This window comes from Rhinoraja longicauda, chromosome 34 (assembly GCF_053455715.1).
Source record: "Rhinoraja longicauda isolate Sanriku21f chromosome 34, sRhiLon1.1, whole genome shotgun sequence".
NCBI classification, from domain to species: domain Eukaryota; kingdom Metazoa; phylum Chordata; class Chondrichthyes; order Rajiformes; family Arhynchobatidae; genus Rhinoraja; species Rhinoraja longicauda.
The window spans coordinates 5,132,799-5,156,745 of NC_135986.1; the positions used below are offsets into that span (position 1 = coordinate 5,132,799).

At 51.8% G+C, this 23,947-nt stretch overlaps 1 protein-coding gene across 1 annotated transcript in view; it reads right to left on the minus strand.

Moving 5' to 3' along the window:
* LOC144609670 (guanine nucleotide-binding protein G(I)/G(S)/G(T) subunit beta-2-like) overlaps positions 1-23,742 on the minus strand; it is a 97,402-nt gene extending 73,660 nt beyond the window's left edge. Inside the window, exon 1 of the mRNA XM_078428173.1 lies at positions 23,673-23,742. The gene's annotated coding sequence lies outside the window, so the exon portion shown is untranslated. The remainder of the gene's footprint in view (positions 1-23,672) is intronic.
* Positions 23,743-23,947: the final 205 nt, after the last annotated feature.

The window sequence follows — 23,947 nt, forward strand, 5'->3', positions numbered from 1 at the left end:
AAGGATGTCGTCCATAAGTGCTTTTCGCCGGGACAACAGGGGGGGCGGGGGGCTGGTAGGGAAAGGGGGGTGGGGGAGAGTAAACGGTGGGGGCGACGGGGAGGGTGGGAGGAGGAGAGAGTGGGGGTGGGGAGGGGGACAGCGGGGGTGGGGGGGTTAGTGCTGGGGGCAAGAGAGAGTGGGGGGGAAAGGGGTGTGCTGGGGAAAGGGGGGGTGGGGGAGAGTAAGAGTGTGTCTGGGGAGAGAGAATGGGGGGGGGTCTGAGAATTGGGGACAACAGGGGTCGTGCGAGGGGGCTTGGTGGTGGGGGAAAGAGGGGTACTGGGAAAAGTGGGGGTCATGGGGAAAGGGGGGGGTGTGGGGAAGGGGGAGGTCGTGGGGAAAGGGGGGTGTGGGGAAAGGGGGGTGTGGGGAAAGGGGGGGGTGTGGGGAAAGGGGAGGTCGTGGGGAAAGGGGTGTGTGGGGAAAGGCGGGGTGTGGGGAAAGGGGGGGGTGTGGGGAAAGGGGGGTGTGGGGAAAGGGGGGTGTGGGGAAAGGGGGGTGTGGGAAAGGGGGGGTGTGGGGAAAGGGGGGGGTGTGTGGGGAAAGGGGGGGTGTGGGAAAGGGGGAGGTCGTGGGGAAAGGGGGGGTGTGGGGAAAGGGGGGGTGTGGGAAAGGGGGGGGTGGGGAAAGGGGGGGTGTGGGGAAAGGGGGGGTGTGGGGAAAGGGGGAGGTCGTGGGGAAAGGGGGGGTGTGGGGAAAGGGGGAGGTCGTGGGGAAAGGGGGGGGGGTGGGGAAAGGGGGGGTGTGGGGAAAGGGGGTGTGGGGAAAGGGGGTGGTGTGGGGAAAGGGGAGGTCGTGGGGAAAGGGGGAGGTCGTGGGGAAAGGGGGGGTGTGGGGAAAGGGGGGGTGTGGGGAAAGGGGGGGTGTGGGGAAAGGGGGGGTGTGGGGAAAGGGGTGTGTGGGGAAAGGGGGGGGTGAGGGGAAAGGGGGGGGTGTGGGGAAAGGGGGGGTGTGGGGAAAGGGGGGGTGTGGGGAAAGGGGGGGTGTGGGGAAAGGGGGGGTGTGGGGAAAGGGGGGTGTGGGGAAAGGGGGGGGTGGGGAAAGGGGGGTGTGGGGAAAGGGGGGTGTGGGGAAAGGGGGGGTGTGGGGAAAGGGGGGGTGTGGGGAAAGGGGGGGTCGTGGGGAAAGGGGGGGGTGTGTGGGGAAAGGGGGGGTGTGGGGAAAGGGGGGGTGTGGGGAAAGGGGGGGTGTGGGGCAATTTATTTTAAAGAAAAAAGCAATTTCCCCCGGTTACAATGGAAACCCTACGAGGACGGGCACTTGGTCTAGTATGTACTAAGACTCTTGTTTGTTTGTTAGTTTGTTTGTCACTGATCTACAGCCCAAACGGTCCACGATAGCACGACAATTTCAGCCCCACCTTACTCACCGACGTCCTTTGGTGCTAACGGAAGAAGTTTCATTGAAATCGGTGTTACATTTATAAAGTTATTCACATTTTAAAGTTTAAATCTATCTCCTAGGGAGGGAAGGGGTGAGGAGGGAGGGAGGGTTGTGGGGGGTGGAGTGGGGTGAGGGGAAGGAGGAGGGGGGGAGTGAGGGTGGAGGGAGGGGAGGGGAGGTGGAGAGAGGGTGGAGAGGGAGGGAGGGGTGGAGGGAGAGAGGGTGGTTGAGGGGATGGAGTGGGGGGAGTGAGTGGGTGAGTGAGTGAGTGAGTGAGTGAGGGTGGGTGGGTGGGTGAGGGAGGGGGGAGTGAGGGAGGGGGTGGAGTGAGGTTGTGGGGGTGGAGTGGGGGAGGGGAGGGGGAGGAGGAGGTGGAGAGGGAGGGGGGAGTGAGGGTGGAGGGAGGAGGAAGGGGGGTTGAGGGGATGGTGTGGGGGGGAGAGGAGTGGGAAGGAGGGAGGGGATGGAGTGGGGTGAGTGAGTGAGTGAGTGAGTGAGTGAGTGAGTGAGTGAGTGAGTGAGTGAGTGAGTGAGTGAGTGAGTGAGTGAGTGAGTGAGTGAGTGAGTGAGTGAGTGAGTGAGTGAGGGTGAGGGAGGGAGGGAAGATAAGGGGGGGATTGAGGGGGATTGAGTGGGGGAGGGGAGGGGAGGTGGAGAGAGGGTGGAGAGGGAGGGAGGGGTGGAGGGAGAGAGGGTGGAGGGGAGTGAGGGGTGGAGGGAGAGAGGGTGGAGAGGGAGGGAGGGTGGAGGGAGAGAGGGAGAGAGGGTGGAGAGGGAGGGAGGGGGTGAGGGAGGGGGGGAGGAGAGGGAGGATAAGGGGGGATTGAGTGGGGGGAGGGGTGAGGGAGGATTGGCTGGGGTTTACGTGGATGGAGTGGAGGGAGGGGGGAGGTGGAGGGAGGGAGGGGGTGGAGGGAGAGAGGAGTGGGAAGGAGGGAGGGGGAGGCGGAGGGAGGAGGTGGAGGGAGGGAGGGGTGGAGGGAGAGAGGGTGGTTGAGGGGATGGAGTGGGGGGAGTGGAGTGAGGGTGGAGGGAGGGGATGGAGTGGGGTGAGTGAGTGAGTGAGTGAGTGAGTGAGTGAGTGAGTGAGTGAGTGAGTGAGTGAGTGAGTGAGTGAGTGAGTGAGTGAGTGAGTGTGGGTGAGGGAGGGAGGATAAGCTGGGGTTTAGGTGGATGGAGTGGAGGGAGGGGGGAGGTGGAGGGAGGGAGGGAGGGAGGGGGTGGAGGGAGAGAGGGTGGAGAGGGAGGGAGGGTGGATAAGGGGGGATTGAGGGGGGGAGGGGTGAGGGAGGATAGGCTGGGGTTTAGGTGGATGGAGTGGAGGGAGGGGGGAGGTGGAGGGAAGGAGGGGGTGGAGGGAGAGAGGGTGGAGAGGGAGTGAGGGAGGGGGTGGAGTGAGGGTGGGAGGGAGGGTGGGAGGGAGAGAGGGTGGAGAGGGAGGTGGAGGGAGGGGGTGGAGGGAGAGAGGGTGGAGGGAGGGGATGGAGTGGGGGGAGTGAGTGAGTGAGTGAGTGAGTGAGTGAGTGAGTGAGTGAGTGAGTGAGTGAGTGAGTGAGTGAGTGAGTGAGTGAGTGAGTGAGTGAGTGAGTGAGTGAGTGAGTGTGAGGGAGGGAGGGAGGATAAGCTGGGGTTTAGGTGGATGGAGTGGAGGGAGGGGGGAGGTGGAGGGAGGGAGGGTGGAGAGGGAGAGAGGGTGGAGAGGGAGGGAGGGAGGGAGGGGGGAGTGAGGGATGGAGGGAGGGAGGGAGAGAGGGTGGAGAGGGAGGGAGGGGGTGGAGTGAAGGATGGAGGGAGGGAGGGAGGGGGTGAGGGAGGGAGGGAGAGAGGGGTGGAGGGTGGAGAGGGGGTGGGGGAGGGGGGGGGAGGAGAGAATGCGGCACCAATGCAGGAGATGTTTGGACCCAATGGGTCCATTTGTTCTGGTCAAAGCTAAAGATTAGCTTTGCACAAAGTTAAAGATTAAGTCACTTTTTTCTTCTGGTCACTTAAGTCTAAAAAAAGTCAGACCACGCTTTATTATTTTGTTTAAACTCGACGATAATCAGCAGACAGGCCAAAGCCGGGAGAAATAAAACATTATAAGAGTCAAGGTCGCTTGTACAGGAAGCTTAAACAAAAGAAATGGGTGGGATGGGGTGGGTAAAGGAATAAAAAGATACAGCAGATAAGACACAAAGTGCTGGAGTAACTCAGCGAGCGGGTCGGGCAGCATCTCAGGAGAGAAGGAATGGGTGACGTTTCGGGTCGAGACCCTTCTTCAGACGGTCTTGAGGGTCTCGACCCGAAACGTCACCCATTCCTTCTCTCCAGAGATGCTGCCCGACCCGCTCGCTGAGTTACTCCAGCACTTTGTGGAATAAATACCTTCGATTTGTACCAGTTATTTTCCTACACAAATATGATGGTATTTGTAGCTCGAAGATAAGACACAAAATGCCGGAGTAACTCAGCGGGTCGGGCAGCATCTCTGGAGAGAAGGAATGGGTGACGTTTCGGGTCGAGACCCTTCTTCAGACTGATTATTTATAGATCAAATGTATTTATAGCTTAATGGGTAACAAATATTATCAATGGGTAATATTGGACGCGTTAGAGGCAGGAAACATGTTCCCAATGTTGGGATAATACTAACTGACTGTCGTACGTTTGAAGACTGGAGCGACTGGGCTTGTATACACTGGAATTTAGAAGGATGAGAGGGGATCTTATCGAAACGTATAAGATTATTAAGGGGTTGGACACGTTAGAAGCAGGAAACATGTTCCCAATGTTGGGGGAGTCCAGAACCAGGGGCCACACACAGTTTAAGAATAAGGGGTCGGCCATTTAGAACTGAGATGAGGAAAAACATTTTCAGTCAGAGAGTTGTGAATCTGTGGAATTCTCTGCCTCAGAAGGCAGTGGAGGCCAATTCTCTGAATGCATTCAAGAGAGAGCTGGATAGAGCTCTTAAGGATAGCGGAGTCAGGGGGTATGGGGAGAAGGCAGGAACGGGGTACTGATTGAGAATGATCAGCCATGATCACATTGAATGGCGGTGCGTACAGGCTCGAAGGGCCGAATGGCCTCCTCCTGCACCTGTTGTCTATTATCTATTAAATAGCTTTAAACTTGATGATTAAGCAGCCATCAAGTTAAGTAACATTAATAACTATTTAACGGGCAGTTTTAAACAATATAGTGTAGATTTTGATATAAATGGTTTCTGATTCAATAATGAAATATAAGCTTGATAAAATAATGACAAGAAATTAAGTAATGGATAACAATATTATTAATGGATAATACTAACTGACTTTAAACTTGGTGTATAAATTACATTCATAACAATTTAATGAGCAGTATCAAAATATAGTGTTATTTTGGATATCAATTAAGTTTCTTATTAAATAATGAAACTTTAACCTGACAAAATAATAAAAAATAATGCTGTATTTATAACTTAATGGGTAACAATATTATTAATGGGTAATACTAACTAGCTTTAATCTTGATGGTTAAGTAACCATCAACTTAAGTAACTTTAATAATCATCTAATAGGCAGTATTAAACAACATAGTGTTAGTTTTGATATAAATGTAGTTTCTTATTAAATAATGTAATGTTAACAACCTGACAAAAATAATAATGGGAAATAATTTAATGGCTAACAATATTATTACTGGATAAAACTAACTAGCTTTAAACTCGATGGTTAAATAGCATATTAATAATAATACAAAATAGTGTTAATTTTTTATAGAAATTAAGTTTCGTATTAAATAAGGAAATATTAACAACATAATGATGAGAAATAAAGAAATGGGTGACAATTACTGGATAATACTAACAAACTTTAATTGATGGATAAATAACACATTAGTAACTATTTGTGGAATTCTCTGCCTCAGAAGGCAGTGGAGGCCAATTCTCTGAGTGCATTCAAGAGAGAGCTGGATAGAGCTCTTAAGGATAGCGGAGTCAGGGGGTACGGGGAGAAGGCAGGAACGGGGTACTGATTGAGAATGGTCAGCCATGATCACATTGAATGGTGGTGCTGGCTCGAAGGGCCAAATGGCCTCCTCCTGCACCTATTGTCTATTGTCTATTTATTGGGCAGCATCAACAATAATGTTTTATTGAATTATTGAAACATTATAGTGCTAATTTTGATATAAACAAAGTTTCTTATTAAATAATGAAACTTTAACAACCTGACAAAAATAATAAGACATAATACCGTGTTTATAATTTAATGGGTAACAATATTATTCCTAATAGTATTAATACTAACTAGCTTTAATGTGGATGATTAAATAACATTAATAACGATTTAATGGGCAGTATCAATATAGTGCTAATTTATACATAAATTAAGTTTCTTATTGAATGATGTAACATTAACGACCTAACAAAAATAGACAAGAATTAAAGTAAAATATAACACCAATTTCAATAAAACTACTTGCATTATCACTAAAGTAACAATGGTGAGTAAGGTGGGCCTAAAATTGTCACACTACCGTGTACCGTTTTGGCTGAAGTTCAGTCACAAACAAGATAACAAACGAGAGTTTTAGGATATAGATATTACCACCTAGTTTTAATCTTAATAGATAAATAATATTAATAACTATTTAATGGCCAGTATCAAAATAGGGCGGCACGGTGGCGCAGCGGTAGAGTTGCTGCTTTACGGCGAATGCAGCGCCGGAGACTCAGGTTCGATCCCGACTACGGGCGCTGCACTGTACGGAGTTTGTACGTTCTCCCCGTGACCTGCGTGGGTTTTCTCCGAGATCTTCGGTTTCCTCCCACACTCCAAAGACGTGCAGGAATGTAGGTTAATTGGCTGGGTAAATGTAAAAATTGTCCCTAGTGGGTGTAGGATAGTGTTGGTGTGCGGGGATCGCTGGGCGGCACGGACTTGGAGGGCCGAAAAGGCCTGTTTCCGGCTGTATATATATGATATGATGATGATGATGATGATGATAAAATATAGTGTTAATTTTGATATTAATGATGTTTCTTACTAAATAATGAAACTTTAATAACCTGACAAATTATGAAGAAATAATGCTGGATTTTTAACTTAATGGGTAACTATTATTAATGGGTAATTAATACTAACTAGCTTAAATCTTGGTGCACTAATAACTTTAATAACTATTTAATGAATAGTATCAAAATATAGTTAATTTTGATATTAATGATGTTTCTTACTAAATAGTGAAACTTTAATAACCTGACAAAATAAGAAATAATGCTGGATTTTTAACTTAATGGGTAACTATTATTAATGGGTAATTAATACTAACTAGCTTAAATCTTGGTGCATCAATAACTTTAATAACTAGTATCAAAATATAGTGTTAATTTTAATATTAATTAAGTTTCTTATTAAATAATGAAACTTTAACAACCTGACAAACATTAAGAGGAGGTATAAGTGCTGCAATAATAAATGTAAAGGCTAATAATGCTGTGGCAATGATAAATACTGTCAATGGAGGGTTGGGAGTAATGTGGGGAGAGTAATGGTGCTAGTGGGAGCATTAATACTAGGGATCAACTTGCCACTGACCAGGGGCCCAATGGTGGCAAGGGATGGAAACTCCGGGAGTTGGGGATCGGTCGGCCAACCGGGCGGCGCCCAAGCACAGTGGGACTCCACCACCGCCTTGGGCGCCCAGCAGAGGGGTGCGCTGGAGCGCGGGTGGCCGACCATAACCCGCATTCTAACTTTGCCTCTTTTCACATTTCCCCCTTTCCAACGCGGTGGTAAATAGCAGCTGTTGTGCATTAAGGTTAATGACAGGCTGTTGCATGTTGGTGGTGGGGTGGGGGGGGTGGAGATTACATGCTTTGGTTTAATTCCTCCCTGCCAACCACCCCCCCCCCCGTCAGGGAGTTGCAGGGAGCCCAGTCTGGGCCGGGCTCCCCGGGAGCTCCTGTCAATCACAGAGCGGGTGCTTGCTGTCAATCAAAGCGCTCGCCTCCATCTTCTTGCAGCAAACACACACCCACACATTTCCCTCCTTCCAGCTTTTGCACGCCTTTCCCTTCCTCTGCAAACAAAGACACCCTTTGCACAAACACACACCCCACACGCCTGCAATGCTGTGGTGGAAAAAATAAGCAGAAGTGCCTTTTTTTCCTAGTTGCAATGGCATTTCCTTGTAACAAACAAACAAACGCACACATTTCCCTCCTTCCAGCTTTTGCATCTCTTTCTCTTCCTCTGCAAACAAAGATCTCTTCCTCTGCAAACAAAGCCACCCTTTGCACAAACACACACCCCACGGGGGTGCAATGCTGGCGTGGAAATAATAAGCAGAAGTGCCTTTTTTCCGAGTTGCAATGGCACTTTCTTGTAACAAACACACACACACACACATTTCCCTCCTTCCAGCTTTTGCACCCCTTTCCCTTCCTCTGCAAACAAAGACACCTTTTGCACAAACACACACCCCACGGGCGTGCAACGACGGCGTGGAAATAATAAGCAGAAGTGCCTTTTTTCCTAGTTGCAATGGCATTTCCTTGTAACAAACAAACAAACGCACACATTTCTCTTCCAGCTTTTGCACCCCTTTCCCTTCCTCTGCAAACAAAGACACCTTTTGCACAAACACACACCCCACGGGCGTGCAACGACGGCGTGGAAATAATAAGCAGAAGTGCCTTTTTTTCCGAGTTGCAATGGCACTTTCGTTAAATGCAAAGAAAAACCGGCTTTAAGTTACTGCGAAATTTCATTGTCCTGTCTGGGACATTCTGTATACTAGAACTACAGTCAAAACGGTCCACGATGGCGTGACAATTTCAGCCCCACCTGACTCACCGTCGTCCCTTTGGTGCTAATGGAAGAAGCTTCATTGAAATCGGTGTTATATTTTTTAAGTTATTCACATTTTAAAGTTTAAATCTATCTCCTGGGGACAATAGACAATGGACAATAGGTGCGGGAGGAGGCCATTCAGCCCTTCGAGCCTGTATGCACCGCCATTCAATGCGATCATGGCTGATCACTCTCAATCAGTACCCCGTTCCTGCCTTCTCCCCGTACCCCCTCACTCCGCTATCCTTAAGAGCTCTATCCAGCTCTCTCTTGAAAGCATCCAACGAACTGGCCTCCACTGCCTTCTGAGGCAGAGAATTCCACACCTTCACCACTCTCTGACTGAAAAAGTTCTTCCTCATCTCCGTTCTAAATGGCCGACCCCTTATTCTTAAACTGTGGCCCCTTGTTCTGGACTCCCCCAACATTGGGAACATGTTTCCTGCCTCTAATGTGTCCAATCCCCTAATTATCTTATATGTTTCAATAAGATCCCCCCTCATCCTTCTAAATTCCAGTGTATACAAGCCCAATCGCTCCAGCCTTTCAACATACGACAGTCCCGCCATTCCGGGAATTAACGCGTGCAGCGTAGGTTCACCAGGTTAATTCCCGGAATGGCAGGACTGTCGTATGTTGAAAGGCTGGAGCGACTGGGGTTGGATACACTGGAATTTAGAAGGATGAGAGGGGATCTTATCGAAACATATAAGATAATTAGGGGATTGGACACGTTAGAGGCAGGAAACATGTTCCCAATGTTGGGGGAGTCCAGAACAAGGGGCCACAGTTTAAGAATAAGGGGTCGGCCATTTAGAACGGAGATGAGGAAGAACTTTTTCAGTCAGAGAGTGGTGAAGGTGTGGAATTCTCTGCCTCAGAAGGCAGTGGAGGCCAGTTCGTTGAATGCTTTCAAGAGAGAGCTGGATAGAGCTCTTAAGGATAGCGGAGTGAGGGGGTATGGGGAGAAGGCAGGAACGGGGTACTGATTGAGAGTGATCAGCCATGATCGCATTGAATGGCGGTGCGTACAGGCTCGAAGGGCTGAATGGCCTCCTCCTGCACCTATTGTCTATTGTCTATTGAAGAGGGGTCTCGACCCGAAACGTCGGCCATTCCTTCTGTCCAGAGATGCTGCCTGACCCGCTGAGTTACTCCAGCGTTTTGCGTCTGTCCTCGGTGTATAAACCAGCCTCTGCAGTTCCTTCCCACAACGTTCCATTGTGCAGCAGCAAAGAGGAATGCCTTTGTTCTATCCGGGACATCTCTATACTAAAAGTCTCGTTTGTTTGTTCGTTTGTTTGTTCCGGATCTACAGCCAAGGCAGTGCGCGATAGCCCGACAATTTCAGCCCCACCTTACTCACCGACGTCCCATTGGTGCTAATGGAAGAAGTCTCATTGAAATCGGCGTTGTATTTTTAAAGTTATTCACATTTTAAAGTTTAAATCTATCTCCTAGGGAGGGAGGGGGGGAGGGGGAGGGGGGAGGAAGGGTGGAGGGGAGGGGGATGGAGGGAGGGGGAAGAGAAGGGGGACGGGGAGGAAGGAGGAGCGGTTGCGGGGGGGGGGGGCGGGGAGAGGAGGGCGGGAAGGGGGGGAGGGGAAGTGGGAGGAGGGAAGGAGGGGGTAGCGGGAGGGGGAGGAGTGAGGGGGATGGAGTGCGGGGGAAGAGAAGAGGGGGAAGGGTTTGGGAGGGGTTTGCGGGAGGGTAGGGGGGTTGAGGGGGATGGAGTGGGGGGGGAGGGAGAGTAGGGGGGGTTGAAGGGGAGAGGAGGGGAGGGGGAGGGGGATGGAGTGCGGGGGAAGAGAAGAGGGGGAAGTGGGGGTTGCGGGAGGGGGGAGGAAGGAGGAGGGGAGGGGAGGGGGAAGGAGAGGAGGGGAGGGAGGGGAGGGGATGGAGGGAGGGGAGGGGGTGAAGGGAGGATAGGGGGGTTGAGGGGGATGGAGGAAGAGGGAAGTGAGGGGGAGGAGGGAGGGGGTGGAGGGGTTGGGGAGGGGGTGGAGGGGTTGGGGAGGGGGTGGAGGGAGGGTAGGGGGGTTGAAGGGGAGGGATGGAGGCAGGGAGGGAGGGGAAGGGGGGTTGGAGGGAGGGGGGAAGGAGAGGAGGGGAGGGAGGGGAGGGGGATGGAGTGCGGGGGAAGAGAAGAGGGGGAAGTGGGGGTGCGGGAGGGGGAGGAAGGAGGAGGGGAGGGAGGGGATGGAGGGAGGGGGAGGAGGGAGGATAGGAGGGTTGAGGGGGATGGAGGAAGGGGGAAGTGAGGGGGAGGAGGGAGGGGGAGGGGGGTGGAGGGGTTGGGGAGAGGGTAGGGCGGTTGAAGGGGAAGAAGGGGAGGGATGGAGGAAGGGAGGGAGGGGAAGGGGGGTGGAGGGAGGGGGAGGGGTTGCGGGAGGGTAGGGGGGTTGAGGGGGATGGAGTGGGGAGGAGGGAGGGGGAGGATGGGTTGGGTGGGGGGTGGAGGGAGGGGGAGGGGTTGCGGGAAGGTAGGGGGGTTGAGGGGGATGGAGTGAGGAGGAAGGGAGGGGGAGGAGGGGTTGGGGAGGGGGTGGAGGGAGGGTAGGGGGGTTGAGGGGGATGGAGTGAGGAGGAAGGGAGGGGGAGGAGGGTAGGATAGGGAGGGAGTTGCGGGAGGGGGAGGGGGTGGAGGGAAGGAGAGGAGGGAGGGAGGGGGGTCGGGGAGGGGAGGATGGGGATGAGGGTAGAGGGGAGGGTGGTGGGACGAGAGAGTACTGCAGCAATGGAGGAGAGGTTTGGGCCCAACTGGTCCACTTGGGTCTAGCGTGACAATAAACTGTGTGACTCTTGACTCTTGACACTGTTGACTGTTGAAGATTAGCGAGGGGATAAGAATTGCTGCTTTGACAAACAAAACACAATCACTTCACCCCCTTCCCCCCTCCTCCTCCATTACCCACCCTTTGTTGCTACCTCTATTCTTTCCTTATTTCCCTCTGCGATCTCAAATCTCCTAGACAGCGTCAACTTTTGCAATCGGCAGCGAACGCTGTCTCAACGCGCAACTAGGACCAGGAGAGAACTTCTTCGGAAGAAACGACGCTATTTAATAAGGCTGGAGTAACTCAGCGGGTCGGGCAGCATCTGTGGAGAACGTGGATAGGTGACGTTTCACAGAGTGCCGGAGTAACTCAGCGGGTCAGGCAGCATCTGTGGAGAACGTGGATGGGGTGACGTTTCACAGAGTGCCGGAGTAACTCAGCGGGTCAGGCAGCATCTGTGGAGAACGTGGATGGGGTGACGTTTCACAGAGTGCTGGAGTAACGCAGCGGGTCAGGCAGCATCTGTGGAGAACGTGGATAGGGAGACGTTTCACAGAGTGCCGGAGTAACGCAGCGGGTCAGGCAGCATCTCTGGAGAGACGGAACGGGCGACGTTTCGGGTCGAGACCCTTCCTCAGACTGATGTCAGGGGGGGGGGGGGTGGGGCGGGACAAAGATAGGATGTAGTCAGAGACGGGGAGACTGGTGGGAGAACTGGGAAGGGGGAAGGGGGAAGAGAGGGACAGAGGAACTATCTGAAGTTAGAGAAGTCAATGTTCATACCGCTGGGGTGTAAGCTGCCCAAGCGAAATATCAGGTGCTATTGAATTTAATAAAAAGTTATTCACGTTTTAAAGTTTAAATCTATCTCCTAGGGAGGGAGGGAGGGGGGGAGGGAGGAGAGAGATGAGGGGGATTGAGGGGGATGGAGTGGGGGGGGAGGTTAAGCGGAGGAGGACGATGGACTAGGCTTGGACGATGGATTAGGCTTGGACGATGGATTAGGCCCGGACACTGTAGGCCCGGACGATGTAGGCCTGTAGGCCCGAACGATGTAGGCCCGGACGCTGTAGGCCCGGACGCTGTAGGCCCGGACGCTGTAGGCCCGGACGATGTAGGCCCGGACGCTGTAGGCCCGGACGCTGTAGGCCCGGACGCTGTAGACCCAGACGCTGTAGGCCCGGACGATGTAGGCCCGGATGCTGTAGGCCCGGACGCTGTAGGCCTGAACAATTTAGGCCCGGATGCTGTAGGCCCGGACGCTGTAGGCCCGGAGGCCCAGGTGGACGGAGGGGGGAGAGTGGAGGGAGGGGGTGAGGGGAGGAGGGGAGGGGGTGAGGAGAGGAGGGGAGGAGAGGGTGCTGCACCAATGCCGGAGAGGTTTGGGCCCAACGGGTCCTCTTGGCCTAGTACGAAATAACACTGTGTTCATAATTTAATGGGCAACTATATTATTAATTGATATCTATCTCCTAGGGAGGGAGGGAGGGAGGGAGGGAGGGGAGAGGGGGAGGGGAGGGGAGGGGGAGGGGGGAGGAGAGGGTGCTGCCCCAATGCAGGAGAGGTTTGGGCCCAACGGGTCCACTTGGTCTAGTATGTGTACAAAATCGTGAGAGGAATAAATCGGGTAGATGCTCAGAGTAACTCAGCGGGTCAGGCAGCATCTCTGGGGAGAAGGGATGGGTGACGTTTCGGGTCGAGACCCTTCTGCAGACCGAGAGTCAGGGGAGGGGGAGGCACACAGATATGGAAAGGTACTGAAGATGGGTGGCGCCACCCATTCCTTCCACCCAGAGGTGCCGCCTGTCCCAAGAACTTGGAAGTTCAAGCAGGAAAGGGCGCAGGGAAGATTTACGAGGATGTTGCCAGGACTCGAGGGGCCTGAGCTACAGGGAGAGGTTGAGCAATAGACAATAGACAATAGGTGCAGGAGTAGGCCATTCAGCCCTTCGAGCCTGTACGCACCGCCATTCAATGCGATCATGGCTGATCACTCTCAATCAGTACCCCGTTCCTGCCTTCTCCCCGTACCCCCTCACTCCGCTATCCTTAAGAGCTCTATCCAGCTCTCTCTTGAAAGCATCCAACGAACTGGCCTCCACTGCCTTCTGAGGCAGAGAATTCCACACCTTCACCACTCTCTGACTGAAAAAGTTCTTCCTCATCTCCGTTCTAAATGGCCGACCCCTTATTCTTAAACTGTGGCCCCTTGTTCTGGACTCCCCCAACATTGGGAACATGTTTCCTGCCTCTAATGTGTCCAATCCCCTAATTATCTTATATGTTTCAATAAGATCCCCCCTCATCCTTCTAGCTGGGACTCTATTCCATGGAGCGCAGGAGGATGAGGGGTGATCTTATAGAGGTGTACAAAATCATGAGAGGATTAAATCGGGTAGATGCACAGAGTCTCTTGCCCAGAGTAGGGAATCGAGGACCAGAGGACATAGGTTCAAGGTGAAGGGGAAAAGATTTAATAGGAATCTGAGGGGTAACTTGTCCACACAGAGGGTGGTGGGTGAATGGAACGAGCTGCCGGAGGAGGTAGTTGAGGCTGGGACTATCCCAACATTTAAGAGACAGTTAGACAGGTGCATGGATAGGACAGGTTTGGAGGGATATGGGCCAAACGCGGGCAGGTGGGACTAGTGTAGATGGGGCATGTTGGCCGGTGTGGGCAGGTGGGACTAGTGTAGATGGGGCATGTTGGCCGGTGTGGGCAAGTTGGGACTAGTGTAGATGGGGCATGTTGGCCAGTGTGGGCAGGTGGGACTAGTGTAGATGGGGCATGTTGGCCGGTGTGGGCAAGTTGGGACTAGTGTAGATGGCGCATGTTGGCCGGTGTGGGCAGGTGGGACTAGTGTAGATGGGGCATGTTGGCCGGTGTGGGCAGGTGGGACTAGTGTAGATGGGGCATGTTGGCCGGTGTGGGCAGGTGGGACTAGTGTAGATGGGGCATGTTGGCCGGTGTGGGCAGGTGGGACTAGTGTAGATGGGGCATGTTGGCCGGTGTGGGCAAGTTGGGACTAGTTTAGATGGGGCATGTTGGCCGGTGTGGGCAGGTGGGACCTGTGTAGATGGGGCATGTTGGCCGGTGTGGGCAGGTGGGACTAGTGTAGATGGGACATGTTGGCCGGTGTGGGCAGGTGGGACTAGTGTAGATGGGACATGTTGGCCGGTGTGGGCAGGTGGGACTAGTGTAGATGGGACATGTTGGCCGGTGTGGGCAGGTTGGGCCGAGGGGCCTGTTTCCAGGCTGTGTCACTGTATGACTCTAGTAAGAAACTTAATTTATATCGAAATCACATTTTGATACTGCCCTTTCGATAGTTAATGCCGTGTAGGGCGGAACTACAGATGCTGGTTTATACCGAAGGGTAGACACAAAACGCTGGAGTAACTCAGCGGGTCAGGCAGCATCTCTGGAGAGAAGGAATGGGTGACGTTTCGGGTCGAGACCCTTATATATAGTGATACAGTGTGGAAACAGGCCCTTCGGCCCAACTTGCCCACACCAGCCAACATGTCCCAGCTACACTAGTCCCACCTACCCGCGTTTAGTCCATATTCCACCAAACCTATCCTCTCCAATGTACCTGTCTGTTCCTTAAACGTTGGGATAGTCCCAGCCTCAACTACCTCCTCCAGCAGCTCGTTCCATACACCCACCACCCTCTGTGTGAAAAAGTTACCCCTCAGATTCGGCGGCACGGTGGCGCAGCGGTAGAGTTGCTGCTTTACAGCGAATGCAGCGCCGGAGACTCAGGTTCGATCCCGACTACGGGCGCTGCACTGTAAGGAGTTTGTACGTTCTCCCCGTGACCTGCGTGGGTTTTCTCCGAGATCTTCGGTTTCCTCCCACACTCCAAAGACGTACAGGTATGTAGGTTAATTGGCTGGGTAAATGTAAAAATTGTCCCTAGTGGGTGTAGGATAGTGTTAATGTACGGGGATCGCTGGGCGGCACGGACTTGGAGGGCCGAAAAGGCCTGTTTCCGGCTGTATATATATGATATGATATTCCTATTAAATCTTTTCCCCTTCATCTTAAACCTACGTCCTCTGGTCCTCGATTCACCTTCTCTGGGCAAGAGACTCTGTGCATCCATCCAATCTATTCGCCTCATGCTCTTCTTTAGGCAGAAGTTACAGAGTTACTCCGGCATTTTATGTCTATCTTCAATTTCAACCAGCATCTGCAGTTCCTCCGTACACAAAGAGTTATTAACGTTGTTTATGCATAAAGATTATTCACTTTGGAAGTAAGAATAGAAAGGCAGATTATTATCTGAATGGTGTCAAGTTAGGAAGAGGGGATGTTCAACGAGATCTGGGTGTCCTAGTGCACCAGTCACTGAAAGGAAGCATGCAGGTACAGCAGGCAGTGAAGAAAGCCAATGGAATGTTGGCCTTCATAACAAGAGGAGTTGAGTATAGGAGCAAAGAGGTCCTTCTGCAGTTGTACAGGGCCCTAGTGAGACCGCACCTGGAGTACTGTGTGCAGTTGTACAGGGCCCTAGTGAGACCGCACCTGGAGTACTGTGTGCAGTTGTACAGGGCCCTAGTGAGACCGCACCTGGAGTACTGTGTGCAGTTGTACAGGGCCCTAGTGAGACCGCACCTGGAGTACTGTGTGCAGTTGTACAGGGCCCTGGTGAGACCGCACCTGGAGTACTGTGTGCAGTTTTGCTCTCCAAATTTGAGGAAGGATATTCTTGCTATTGAGGGCGTGCAGCGTAGGTTCACCAGGTTAATCCCCGGAATGGCGGGACTGTCGTATGTTGAAAGGCTGGAGCAATTAGGCTTGTATACACTGGAATTTAGAAGGATGAGAGGGGATCTTATTGAAACATATAAGATAATTAGGGGATTGGACACATTAGAGGCAGGAAACATGTTCCCAATGTTGGGGGAGTCCAGAACAAGGGGCCACACACTGTTTAAGAATAAGGGGTAGGCCATTTAGAACGGAGATGAAGAAGAACCTTTTCAGTCAGAGAGTTGTGAATCTGTGGAATTCTCTGCCTCAGAAGGCAGTGGAGGCCAGTTCGTTGGATGCTTTCAAGAGAGAGCTGGATAGAGCTCTTAAGGATAGCGGAGTCAGGGGGTATGGGGAGAAGGCAGGAACGGGGTACTGATTGAGAACGATCAGCAATGATCACATTGAATGGTGGTGCTGGCTCGAAGGGCCGAATGGCCTATTCCTGCACCTATTGTCTATCCATTAATAATGTTATTATCCATTGCTTCTACATCATTTTTAAATCATGTTGTTAGTTACATTATTTAATTAAATGATTAATTCGTATATGAAGAATAAGGGGTAGGCCATTTAGGACTGAGATGAGGTCAAACATTTTCCACCCAGAGAGTTGTGAATCTGTGGAATTCTCTGCCACAGAGGGCAGTGGAGGCCAATTCACTGGATGTTTTCAAGAGAGAGTTAGATTTAGGTCTTGGGGCTAATGGAATCAGGGGGTATGGGGGAGAAAGCAGGAACGGGGGTACTGATTGTGGATGATCAGCCATGATCACATTGAATGGCGGTGCGTACAGGCTCGAAGGGCCGAATGGCCTCCTCCTGCACCCATTTTCTATGTTTCAAAATTAATACTATATTGCTTGCTGCCCACTAAATAGTGAAAACATGTTTTCTTATTAACCAACAAAATTAAAGCTAATTAGTATTATCAATTAATAATATAGTTACCCATTAAATTATGAACACAGTGTTGTTTCTTACTAGGCCAAGAGGACCCGTTGGGCCCAAACCTCTCCTGCATTGGTGCAGCACCCTCTCCTCACCCCTCACCCCTCCCCTCCTCTGCTCCTCCCCTCCCCTCCTCCACTCTCCCCCCTCCCCTCACCCCTCACCCTTCCCCCTCCCCCCTCCCTCCACCTGGGCCTCCGGGCCTACAGCGTCCGGGCCTAATGCGCCTACATCGTCCAAGCCTAATCCATCGCCCTCCTCCCCTTCCCCTTCCCCTCCCCCCCCACTCCATCCCCCTCAACCCCCCTCTTCTCCCTCCACCCCCCTCCCATGTTGTGACGATTTCATTTTTTAATAAGAAACGTCCCTCGTATCTCAATAATTATTAATAATAATAATAATAATGCATTACATTTATATAGCGCTTTTCAAACACTCAAAGACGCTTTACAGGGATTTAGAGAACATAGGGAAGTGAATAAATAGATAAATAAGTAAACGAACAGAGAAAGGAGACAGAGGGTGAGGTGACCGTCAGTGGTTGAAGGCAGTACTGAACAGGTGAGACTTCAGCGATGTTTTGAATGTGGTGAGTGAGGAGGAGTCTCTGACGGTTTGGGGTAGTGAGTTCCATAGGGTGGGTGCAGCGATGGAGAAAGCCCTGTCCCCCCAGGATCTGAGTTTGGTCCGGATGGGGGGGGACAGGAGATTGGCAGCGGCAGAGCGGAGGGTGCAGGTGGGAGTGTGCCTGTGGAGGAGGTCGGTCAGGTAGGATGGGGCCAGGTTATGGAGGGCTTTGTAGGTCACGAGGAGGATTTTGTACTGGATTCTCTGGGGGATGGGGAGCCAGTGGAGTTTGTAAAGGACGGGGGTGATATGGTCACGGATCGGGGAGTGGGTGAGTAGACGGGCAGCGGAGTTTTGAATGTATTGAAGTTTACTGATGATTTTTGAGGGTGCGCCATAGAGGAGGCTGTTGCAGTAGTCCAGACGGGAGGTGATGAAGGCGTGGATGAGGGTTTCTCATATTCAACGATACTTTATTGTTAAGACTGCCCAGTAGTTACTAATAAGTATAAGAAAATAACTGCAGATGCTGGTACAAATCGGTTTATTCACAAAATGCCGGAGTAACTCAGCAGGTCAGGCAGCATCTCGGGAGAGAAGGAATGGGTGACGTTTCGGGTCGAGACCCTTCTTCAGACTGATGTCGGGGGGGGGTGGGACAAAGGAAGGATATAGGTGGAGACGGGAAGATAGAGGGAGATCTGGGAAGGAGGAGGGGACGGGAGGGACAGAGGAACTATCTAAAGTTGGAGAAGTCAACGTTATTTATCCAAGATTAAAGTTATTTTTTTGCATTTAACAAAAGTGCATATGCTATTTATTCACCTTGATTAAAATTAATTAGTGTGATCCATTAATAATATTGTCGCCCATTAAATTATAAATAGAGTGACAATTTCTCATTACTTTTATCATGTCGTTAATAGTTCATTATTTAATAAGATTCTTGATTAGTGCGGGTGTCAGGGGTTGTGGGGCAGAAGGCAGGAGAATGGGGTTAGGAGGGAGAGATAGATCAGCCGTGATTGAATGGCGGAGTGGGCTCGATGGGCCGAATGGCCTAATTCTCGTTCTATCACTTTGCAACCTTATGATCTTCATTGGTTCGGTCCAGCTCCTATTGTCAAAATTCCCAGAGATTAGAATTATGGTCCCAACTAGGTTTGCCAAATACGGGGCAAGGTGACGTCACCGCCCCGCGCCCCACGTGACCTCACCCGGCCAGCGGCCACGTGCTCCCGCTCCACCAATGGTGGTCGGCCGGGCCGGGAGGCGGGTTGCTATGCAACCTCCGTTAGGCGGCGCCCGGGCCTCCGGGCCTGCAGTGTCCGGGCGTACAGCTTCCGGGCCTACACAGTCCGGGCCTACACTGTCCGGACCTACAGCGTCCGGGCCTACAAGCGTCCGGGCCTACAAGCGTCCGGGCCTACAGCGCCCCCCCTAGCCTAATACGGGACAAATCAATTTAGCCCAAAATAGGCAATGTCCCGGCTAATACAGGACAGTTGGCAACACTACTCCCACCCGAAATGTGCACAGAAGGGAAAGCAGAGAGGATTTGTTTTAATTGGAACTGTTCAAGCTGAGAAGGGCGCAGAGAAATGTGTAGGGGGGAACAGCAGGGACTATCGTAACGTTTAAGAAACAGTATCATCCTCTGAAGCTTTGAATCTAATTGCCTCATTGAAAACACACAAGTGTTTAGCAAGTCAAAGGTGAAATTTTGGCAGTGTCAGAAGGAACAGCATTGCATTGAAGAAGGGAGACACAAAATGCTGGAGTAACTCAGCGGGTCAGGCAGCATCTCTGGAGAGAAGGAATGGGTGACGTTTCGGGTCGAGACCCTTCTGCAGACTGAGAGAGTCAGGTGTGACACAGCATAAGGGCAATGAAGAAGGGTCTCGACCCGAAACGCCACCCATTCCCTCTCTCCAGAGGTGCTGCCTGGCCCGGACATTTGGAAATTCAAGCTGGAAAGGGCGCAGAGAAGATTTACGAGGATGTTGCCAGGACTAGAGGTTGTGAGCTACAGGGAGAGGTTGAGCAGGCTGGGACTCTATTCCTTGGAGCGCAGGAGGATGAGGGGCGATCTTATAGAGGTGTACAAAATCATGAGGGGAATGGATCAGGTAGAGTCTCTTGCCCAGAGTAGGGAAATCGAGGACCAGAGGACATAGGTTTAAGGTGAAGGGGGAAAAGATTTAATAGGAATCTGAGGGGTAACATTTCCACACAGAGGGTGGTGGGTGTATGGAACGAGCTGCCGGAGGAGGTAGTTGAGGCTGGGACCATCCCAACGTTTAAGAAGCAGTTGGACAGGTACATGGATAGGACGGGTTTGGAGGGATATGGGCCAAACGCGGGCAGGTGGGACTAGTGTAGCTGGGACATGTTGGCCGGTGTGGGCAAGTTGGGCCGAAGGGCCTAAAGGAACGTCCTTTAATTCTGAGGCTGTGCCCTCTGGTCCTAGACTCTCCCACTAGTGGAAACATCCTCCCCACATCCACTCTATCCAGGCCGCTCACTGTTCTGTGAGTCTCAATGAGGTCCCCCCTCATCCTTGTAAACTCCAGCGAGTACAGGCCCAGTGCCCACAAACGCTCATGCAAAGACATGCACCATGGAAACAATAAAAACAAATGTTTTGGCCTCCAGGGCCGTCTGTGGCAATGAATTCCAGTGAATCTTTACAATCAATTCCACTGCCTCACAGCTCCAGAGACCCGGGTTCGATCCTGACTACGGGCACTGTCTGTACAGAGTTCGTACGTTCTCCCCGTGACCAGCCATGATCAATAGACCATAGACAATAGGTGCAGGGGGAGGCCATTCGGCCCTTCGAGCCTGTACGCACCGCCATTCAATGTGATCATGGCTGATCATTCTCAATCAGTACCCCGTTCCTGCCTTCTCCCCATACCCCCTGACTCCGCTATCCTTAAGAGCTCTATCTAGCTCTCTCTTGAATGCATTCAGAGAATTGGCCTCCACTGCCGTCTGAGGCAGAGAATTCCACAGATTCACAACTCTCTGACTGAAAAAGTTTTTCCTCATCTCAGTTCTAAATGTCCTACCTCTTATTCTTAAACTGTGGCCCCTGGTTCTGGACTCCCCCAACATCGGGAACATGGTTCCTGCCTCTAACGTGTCCAACCCCTTAATAATCATACGTTTCGATAAGATCTCCTCTCATCCTTCTAAATTCCAGTGTATACAAGCCTAGTCGCTCCAGTCTTTCAACATACGACAGTCCCGCCATTCCGGGAATTAACCTGGTGAACCTACGCTGCACGCCCTCAATAGCAAGAATGTCCTTCCTCAAATTTGGAGACCAAAACTGCACACAGTACCCCAGGTGCGGTCTCACCAGGGCCCTGTACAAATGCACACAGTACTCCAGGTGCGGTCTCACTAGGGCCCTGTACAACTGCACACAGTACTCCAGGTGCGGTCTCACTAGGGCCCTGTACAACTGCACACAGTACTCCAGGTGCGGTCTCACTAGGGCCCTGTACAACTGCACACAGTACTCCAGGTGCGGTCTCACTAGGGCCCTGTACAACTGCACACAGTACTCCAGGTGCGGTCTCACTAGGGCCCTGTACAACTGCACACAGTACTCCAGGTGCGGTCTCACTAGGGCCCTGTACAACTGCAGAAGGACCTCTTTGCTCCTATACTCAACTCCTCTTGTTATGAAGGCCAACATTCCATTGGCTTTCTTCACTGCCTGCTGTACCTGCGTGCTTCCTTTCAGTGACTGTCACATTGAATGGCGGTGCTGGTTCGAAGGGCCGAATGGCCTCCTCCTGCACCTATTGTCTATTGTCCGCGTCAGTTTTCTTCGGGTTCTCCGATCACGCTCCAAAGACGTACAGGTTTTTTAGTTAATTGGCTTCAGTAAAAATTGTAAATTGTCCCCAGTGTGTGTAAGATAATGTTAGTGTGCGGGGATCATTGCTGGTTGGTACGGACTGGGTGGGCTGAAGGTGGGGTTGCCAACTTCCTCACTCCCAAATAAGGGACTAAAGGTGACGTCACCGCCCCGCGCCCCACGTGACCTCACCCAGCCAGCGGCCACGTGCTCCCGCTCCACCGATGGCGGCCGCAATCTCCATTAGGCGGCGCCCGGGCCTCCGGGCCTGCACTCTCCGGGCCTGCACTGTCCGGGCCTAAAATGTCGGAAACCTGCAGTGTCGGGACCGACAGCATCCAGGCCTACACTGTCCGGGCCTACGGTGTCCGGGCCTACAGCGTCCGGGCCTATGGTGTCCGGGCCTACAGAGTCCGGGCCTACAGCGTCCGGACCTAGTGCCTCCAGCATCTTCCCCACCACTGATGTCAGACTAACTGGTCTATAATTTCCCGTTTTCTCTCTCCCTCCGGGAGATCAGGTAGGCCCAGGCTTCTTATATCTTAGCTATTCTTCCCTCTTCCCCTCAACCTCACGGTGACCAGGAACACGCCCTGATCTCAAGACGTGAGGGAAGGAACTGCAGACGCTGGTTTAAATCGAAGATGGGCACAAAATGCTGGAGTAGTCAAGTCAAGTCAATTTTATTTGTATAGCACATTTAAAAACAACCCACGTTGACCAAAGTGCTGTACGTTTGATTAGGTTCCAATGGAAAAAAAATGAAACATACAGTAGCACGCAAACAGTTCACAGCGCCTCCTTAATGAGCCTCAAACGCTAGGGAGTAGAAATATGTTTTGAGCCTGGACTTAAAGGAGTCGATGGAGGGAGCAGTTCCTGATGGGGAGAGGGATGCTGTTCCACAGTCTAGGAGCTGCAACCGCAAAAGCGCGGTCACCCCTGAGCTTAAGCCTAGACCGCGGGATAGTGAGTAGCCCCAAGTCGGCCGACCTGAGGGACCTGGAGTTAGAGAGGTGGGTTAGAAGATTTTTGATGTAGGGGGGGGAGTGTCCATTTAGGGCTTTATACGTGAATAGGAGGAGCTTGAAGTTGATTCTGTACCGTACAGGGAGCCAGTGGAGAGAGGCCAGAATCGGGGTGATGTGGTCCCTTTTACGGGCACCCGTCAGGAGTCTCGCTGCGGCGTTTTGGACCAGTTGCAGGCGGGACAGGGATGATTGGCTGATCCCAGTGTATAGGGAGTTGCAGTAGTCTAGGCGGGAGGAAATGAAAGCGTGAATGATTTTTTCTGTGTCGTCGAATTGGAGGAAAGGTTTGATTTTAGCTATGGTTCGAAGTTGGAAGAAGCTGGCTTTTACCACAGCGTTGACTTGCTTATCAAATTTTAATGCAGTCAAATATCAAATAGTATGCGCGTACGTAAATATATACAGAGATACAGCGCGGAAACAGGCCCTGCGGCCCACCGCGTCCGCGCCGACCTGCGATCCCCGCACACTAACACAATCCGACACACACACACACACACACACACACTAGGGACAATTTGCACATCATATATACCGAACCAATTAACCTACAAACCCGCACGTCTTTGGAGTGTGGGAGGAAACCGAAGATCTGGGAGAAAACCCACGCAGGTCACGGGGAGAACGTACAAACTCCGCACAGACGGCGCCCGTGGTCGGGATGGAACCCGGGGTCTCTGACTATTCTTGCTATTGAGGGCGTGCAGCGTAGGTTCACCAGGTTAATTCCCGGAATGGCGGGACTGTCGTACGTTGAAAGACTGGAGCGACTGGGCTAAAAACGGAGAGGATGAGATGGAGTTTCTTCCCACAGGCCATCAGGACTGTCAACTTTTATAACCCCAGAGACTAAATTTTTGTCTACACTATAGTAACTTATTAACTTTATTTATATGCTGTAACTGCAATTCTTTTTTGTGCACAATCCGCAGGCATTGCCACTTTCATTTCACTGCACATCGTATATGTGTATGTGACAAATAAATTTGACTTGACTTGACTTGACTTGTATACACTGGAATTTAGAAGGATGAGAAGATTATTAAGGGGTTGGACACGTTAGAGGCAGGAAACATGTTCCCAATGTTGGGGGAGTCCAGAACCAGGGGCCACACACAGTTTAAGAATAAGGGGTCGGCCATTTAGAACTGAGATGAGGAGAATCTTTTTCAGTTGTGAATCTGTGGAATTCTCTGCCTCAGAAGGCAGTGGAGGCCAATTCTCTGAATGCATTCAAGAGAGAGCTAGATAGAGCTCTTAAGGATAGCGGAGTCAGGGGGTACGGGGAGAGGGCAGGAACGGGGTACTGATTGTGGATGATCAGCCATGATCACGGTGAATGGCGGTGCGTACAGGCTCGAAGGGCCGAATGGCCTCCTCCTGCACCTATTGTCTATTGTATGGCGGCAACTCTACCGTCGCGCCACCGCAGCCGCCCGACACAGGCCCAACGTTCAAGAGGCCTACCTGTCTTTCCAGAGAGGTGGTTTTCCGGGACTTGTGGCTCCAGCTCAGAACGGGGAAGGAAGATTCCTGCCGGAAAAATCGGGGAGAGAGAGGAAAGTTGAAGCAAATAATCAGAAACAGAAACAGAAAAAAACAGGCGCAGGAGGAGGCCGTTCGGCCCTTCGATCGAGCCAGCACCGCCATTCATAGAAACATAGAAAATAGGTGCAGGAGTAGGCCATTCGGCCCTTCGAGCCTGTACGCACCGCCATTCAATGTGATCATGGCTGATCATC